The 6,000-nt window shown below is 42.9% G+C and overlaps 1 long non-coding RNA gene across 1 annotated transcript in view; it reads right to left on the minus strand.

The window, feature by feature from the left end:
• The window catches only part of LOC116150326 (uncharacterized), a 51,124-nt gene extending 45,998 nt beyond the window's left edge, over positions 1 to 5,126 (minus strand). The window contains exons 1-2 of the long non-coding RNA XR_004134015.2: positions 5,047 to 5,126; positions 3,104 to 3,199 (exon numbers count right to left, since the gene is read on the minus strand). This is a non-coding gene — a long non-coding RNA (uncharacterized LOC116150326). The remainder of the gene's footprint in view (positions 1 to 3,103; positions 3,200 to 5,046) is intronic.
• Positions 5,127 to 6,000: the final 874 nt, after the last annotated feature.

Genomic DNA, 6,000 nt, shown 5'->3' on the forward strand with positions numbered 1-6,000 from the left:
GAAAAGTAAAGGCAACTAAAGCAAAATAAACAAGTGGGACCACATCAAACTAAAAAACAAACAAATAAACAAACAAACAAAAAACACTTTTGTACAGCAAAGGAAACCATCAACAAAATGAAAAGGCAGCCTACAGAATGAGGTAAAACATTTGCAAATTATATATCTAATAATATACTAGGAACTCATAGAACTCAACAGCAAAAAACCAAACAAATCAATTTTTTTTTAAATGGGCAAAGGACCTGAATAGATATTTTTCCAAAGAAGACACAAATAACCAACAAAAATATGAAAAGATGCTCAACATCACTAATTATCAAGGAAATGCAAATCAAAACCACAATGACATTATCAGTTCACATTTGTCAGAACGGCTATCATCAAAAAGACAAGAGATAACAAGTGTTGGTGAGGATGTGGAGAAAAGGGAGCTGTTGTACACTGCTGGTTGGGAAGGTGAATTGGTACAGCCAATTGGAAAACAGTATGGCGGGTCCTTGAAATAATTAAAAATAGAACTATCATGTGATCCAGCGATTCCATTTCCAAGTATTCTATGATCAAAGGAAAAGACATTAGTATCTCAAAGTGTTATCTGCACCCCCACATTCACTGCAGCATTATTCACAGTAGCCAAGATATGGAAACAAATAATCTGTGTCCATTGACAAAATGAATAGAGAAAATATGGTATATGTAATATTCAACCATTAAAAAAGAAGAAAATCCTGCGATTTGTGGTGAGGCATTGAACTTGGCGGACATTATGCTTAGTGATAAGCCAGACCCAAAAAGACAAATGCTGAAGGATTCCACACATACGCAGAATCTACAAAGTAGAGCTCAGAGTAACAGAGAGTGGAATGGTCATTACCAGGGGCAGAGGTGTGGGAGAAAAGGGGAGATGTTGGTCAAAGGGTACAAACTTCAGTTCGAAGATGAATACATTCTGGAGACCTAATATACAGCATGGTGACTATAGTTAATAACATAGTGTATCCTTGAAATCTGCTAAGAGAGTAGATTTCAAGTGTTCTCAAAACACACATAAAAATGATAGCTCTGTGATGATGAATGTTCATTAGCTTGATTATGGTAATCATTTCACAGTGTATACATATATCAAATCACACTGTACACCTTAAATATATACAATTTTTGTCAATCATATAACCATAAAACTAGAAAGAATTATTGTAAATACACTTAAAAAACCACATAGGGAGACACTTTAAAATGATATATGTATAACAAACATTTTGTTTTAACCTAAAAAGTATGCCTGCATTTGTTAATATTCTGAGTTAGGACCAAGGCATTTTTGAGAGGGTACGTTAATTGGAGTTCTGCAGAAACCATGCCAATGTTTTATCATTTGTGTTGTCTAATTTCACTGAATTTCTTTAGGTAAAGCAGTATGAGTGCAAAATGCTACTAGGGTTTTTATTTTTGTTTTTGTTTTTAATCCAAACATTTACAGTTACCTTACCCACAACTATTTTAACAAAGAACAACAACAACAACAAAAAACAGAGCAACTTACTGTTTTAAGATTTTTTCCAAAGCTTGGCTTTTATAAAAACATAAAACAACCATTTTTTTTTTCATAAAAACAACCATTTTATTTTAAACTTTTATTCCATCCGTTTGCAGTGTCCAGTATGCTGAGTACAACTGCCATGAACAGGTCACAAAAGGAAGAGAGTTTGCCGAGGGTCTGTGCACAGAGCTCCTGCCACACTCTCCTTCCCCCGAGCCCACCCGCGGGCACAGCCATCCCTCCACCCCCCTTCCCGTCTGAACAGAAAAGGGCTCCCCTCTTTGTGTAAAGAAGCCCTTCCCCCGGGCTCTGCATCTAGTCAACCAATAACCTCAGGAACCTCAGTCTGTCTCCTCTTTGGTCTTCAACATTTCCCTCTTTTCAACATTACCTCCTTCCCTTCAGCATGTAAACCCACTCTACTGACTGTTACTAACAATCATCCTTAGACTCGTATCTCATCAGGGTCACCAGCGACCTCCTTGCCGTCTCTAGCATTTCCTTCTTTGTAGTATCCATCATTGCAGAATCCTGCATCCCCTTCTCAAATCTGCCTTCCTGAGTTCCTGTGACATCTCGATCCTGGCCTCACTCAATTCTCAGGCTATTCAAACGTGCTGTTCAAATGTCAGAATTCCTTCAGGCCTCGTCCGAGGCTTTTTCTATGTGGCCTATTTTCTGTCATCTCAGCCACAACCAGAGCTTCCCTATCACCTAATTGCTTAGGATTCCCAGATCTATGATTCTATCCTGATCTTTCTCCTGAGCTCCAGATCTGTATCTCTGACAGCCTGCTGGTTACGACTCCTTATAAGCTCCAGAGAGACCTTAATCTCAGCATGTCCGCAATGTAACTCATCACTTTGCCCTTCCTCCTCAATCAGCTTTTCCTCAGGGTCCCTTATGTTCCTGTAGGGCACAAAGACTACTCAGTTTCCAAGCCAGACACCTGTAAGGCATCACCAACTCATCACACCCCTCACCTGATACATCTGATCAACCACATCATCCATTTGATGAATGAATATTTATTCATCTATCTGTATTAATTTTTTATAGGTTAGAGTTTCCAGTTTGCAAACAAAAAATACAGGATACCCACTTACATTTTAATTTCAGACAAACAATGTATTATTTTTTACTGTAAGTATAATCCATGCACTATTAGGTGCATACTTATAGTAAAAAATTATTTGCTGTGTATCTGAAATTCACATTTAACTGAGCATCCTGTATTTTATCTGGCAACGCCATTATACAGTCTTTCAATTCCAGTTACTCAGACCACTGTGTTAGTTTAGAGTACTGAAAAATGAAACAGAAGTCACAGTCGCAAAACTGATCACTCACAACACAAGCTATCTGAGCTCCGTTAGCTACAGCTAAAACTTGTCCAGACCCACGTGTTCCAAGAAAAGAGCACAATGTGTTTTAACAGTAACTCCACAGGGACTTATGTGTCTCAACAAAAACTGCTTACTGTTCCAGAAATGTCTTAGCACAGGCTGCCATAACAAAATACCATAGATCGGGTGGTTTAAACAACAGAAATTTGCTTACTTCACCATTCCAGAGGCTGGGAAGTCCAGGATGGAGATGCTGGCGTGGTCGGTTCCTGGTGAGAGTGCTCTTTTGGCCTGTGGCTGCTTTCTCTCTCTGTCCTCATATGTGGTGGGAAGAGAGAGGGAGAGAGAAGATGAGAGCTCTCGACAGCTTTTCTTATAAGGGCACTGACTCATCATGAGGGCCCCACTCCCACAACGTCATCTGAACCTAATTACCTCCCAAAGGCTCCATCTCCAAACACCATCGCACTGAGGCGGGGTGGGGGGACTTCAACATGGATTTTAGGGGGACATAATTCAGTCCACAACACGGAAACTTACCTAGGTTATACATCAGTCCAGTCTCTGCCCAAATACCACTTAAAAACTTCCGCACAGAAACTACCCCATGATCAACCAGCATCCTAAACTCCCTGCTTTGAGACACCACTGGGACTCTGTCAGGATGATGTTCTCCATTGCTCAACAAAGTTAAAAAATCTTGATGTGGGGACCAACAGCACTATCATCTCTCTGCTTCCTAACTGGTAAAGCAGACTCTCTCTCTCTTCCCTACCTTTTTCCTTCTACAGTCGTTCTCAAACATCAGCTGCCTCAGAGTCACCTGGGGGCTGCTTGTTAAAACCCAGACAGCTGGGCCCACCCTCAGAGTCCCTGATTCAGTAAATCTGGACTGAGGCCTGGGAATGTGCATATCTGACAAGGTCCTAGGTGCTGCAGCTGCTGTTGGTCCAAGGGCCACACTTTGAGAAGATCTCCCTAGAGATGCTCTTTAACTGGCTGGCGTAGGGGGTGAGCAGTGGTGTTTTTCAAAGCTCCCCAGGTGATTCTAACATGCAACCGTAAAAAGTTTGTTCTAATGCATTTTCTACACTACAGCCAGCATGCTTTTTGGAAAGCCCAAATCCAAGAAAGGAATACATCAGCTGAAAACATGGAAAGGCATCTCACCGACCTCTGGGTTAGACAAAGCTCCTTACCATGTCTTACAGGTCAGCTGCCAGCTGACTCTCTGCTGTCACCTCCAGCCCCAGGGCAGGCTCCTTCACTACCTCATGCTCCCTTTTTCTGTCTCACTGTTTGAACTGGTCATCTCATCATCTCTCACTCTTGGACATTGGCTCCCCTGATTCTCGGGTCTTTAGACTCAGACTGCATCACACCATTGGCTTTCCTGGGGTTCCAGCCTGCAGCCCAAGAGTCATTATAAGGAAATGGATTCTGCAATTATGGAGGAAGAGAAGCCTCAAGAGCTGCCATGTGCAAGCTGGAGTCCCAGGAAAGCCAGTGATGCAATTCAGTATTACGGAATATCTATCGATCTGTCTGTCTGTCTGTCTGTCTGTCTGTCTATCTATCTATCTATCTATCTATCTATCTATCTATCTATCTATCTATCTATCTCCTATTGCTTCTGTTTTTCTGAAAAACCCTAAAATGACAGGAAACTGCTTGTCAAGTTTGGATTAAAAGACTGACAAAAGGGAATAATAAGGCTCCTCTCCCTGTCTTGCCTTCTTGGAAATTTTTTTCTGCTTAGAGGATATTTGGTTTAAAATCTATTGTGTCTTTGATCGAGTTAAATATAACACCAGAGGAATTACATGGAATTAGTTTTCATCTGGTCCCCTGAAGAGGGGAAAATTTAAGCTCTCTAATATAAATCCACTCAGTAATCCACTGGTAACACGAATATGTCTCACGCCCCTCTTTGCACATTGTAATTCCATTTCTCTAGTTAGGTATTTCCATTTGTCCTACAGTAAAACCAGGGGCTCTTAAAAAGCCAGTCTTCTCCCCAGACCAGAAGAAAGGACTGACCCAGCTGGCTTAAATGCCTGGCTACCTGGGTCTCGGATCTCTAGCCACGCCGCTCCCGCAGGAGTTTTCAGACCAGAGCGGCTGGCTCCCAGCGTGGCTGCCCCTTCTTCCCCTCACCTGTGTCTTCCCATCTGTCTGCCAGTTGTAGCTCCGGGCTCCAACTCCAACCAGAGCAGCCTCTTAAGGCAATCTCATTGTCTGCAGCAGGAATGAATTCTGTGGACCTCAAGCAGGCTCGCAGTGTTCCTCCAGGGCTCAGCTCCATCCCTTTCAGGAAGGAACTGTTCCCCTGGCAACCTTGGCCAGTCCCGCCCTGAGGGTCACACCTGGTCACCTAAGCATATTCCCCTCAAGGCTGTTGATCCTCTCTCTACTCCTGATTCAGGCTTCTTGTCCCTTCCTTCAGCATCAGCCCCCCTGCTCCACTCCAACCTCCACCCCCTCTACCCACCCCCCCCCCCACCCCCGCAGACCTGGCTGTGTTGTCTCCTAAGCACCACTTGACCTCTGTCTCTTCTGATGCCCGGTTTTCGCTGCACCACTTGTGTACTCACCCTAAGTGGATGTTGCCAGTCAGCTGAGGCTTCTTCTTCCCCAGATAAGCTTGTTAGACTCCAGCACTACTGAGTCTAGGACTGTTAACTTCAGCATACATTGTGTGATGGACACGTGTGTCAATTAGCATTAATCCACCCCTCCTCCACCCCGGGGGTGGGGCTCTTGGGAACCCAGACTTCCGGACTGGTAAATTAGCATCCAGGGTCCTCACAGAGAGGGCGGAACTTCTGATCCGTATCTAAATCTGGGAGAGAGAATTCCTTAATAACAGAGGTGTTAGAAATACTGTCCATCAGGAAAGGATTGTTCTTGTAGTTATTTTAAAATGGCATAGCAAAAAAAAATGTAGTGGCATTGCAGAGAAATGAGTCTGTCATATTAAAATAAAATTATGAAAATTATAGGCAAAGATTAAGGTAAAATGGGCTAAATCTTTCTAGGTAGAGGCTTCTCAGCCTTTTTGGACTCTTGGTTCCACACAGTGAGTACCACCAGGGCATGTCGGTGCATGAC

This window comes from Camelus dromedarius, chromosome 25 (genome assembly GCF_036321535.1).
Source record: "Camelus dromedarius isolate mCamDro1 chromosome 25, mCamDro1.pat, whole genome shotgun sequence".
NCBI lineage: Eukaryota > Metazoa > Chordata > Mammalia > Artiodactyla > Camelidae > Camelus > Camelus dromedarius.